We start from the raw sequence: 657 nt of genomic DNA, 5'->3' as shown, positions 1-657 counted from the left end.
TATCGAATGACTTACCTTTAAAAAAGAAAGATCAGGCCCGCTTCAAGGAACCACTTACTATAAGAACCAAGACCTAGTGCAGAGCTTAAGGTAAATGTTTTCTCAATTTCGGTATAGTTATGGATATCATTGAAATACTGTGTCATTGTTCTTAACACAGGACCTGCTGGTCTAATGTCACTGTTAACCCCTTTGATATCAAACAAATCGTAAGATACAACTGAAACATTTCTTAAGAGCAATCAGAGCTAAAAACCAAAATTCCCGATGATGGCTACATTCCTCTGCCATCCAGCAGTCTGCCGGCTGCAGCAATGCCAGGGTGCTGCTGAATTTCACTGAAACTAATCAACGCTTACACATAGCTTTTGCGTTAACTATGTGTCTTGTTGGAAAGTAGCTAGCAAGCACACTTACCCCTGGCTCTTCTCTCATGGTAGAAACACATCTTTTTCATTCGTCTTGGTACTTCTTTGAACATTCCTGTAGCCAGTGATGTCAAAGGAATTTCCAGAGATGATGAAAAAGAACAAGTGATATACAGGCTGGTGGGCTAGCTGTGCAAAAGAAAGGTGGAAATCAGCTGTTACATGAGTGAGCAAAATGTGTAACCATTTTGTGTTTTGTGCCTTAATGTAATGGAAGTTTCAACATTCC

The sequence above is a fragment of the Aptenodytes forsteri genome, unplaced genomic scaffold, assembly GCF_000699145.1.
Source record: "Aptenodytes forsteri isolate BGI_AS27 unplaced genomic scaffold, ASM69914v1 Scaffold274, whole genome shotgun sequence".
Classification (NCBI taxonomy): Eukaryota; Metazoa; Chordata; class Aves; order Sphenisciformes; family Spheniscidae; genus Aptenodytes; species Aptenodytes forsteri.
Note: the sequence above shows the minus strand (reverse complement) of the source record.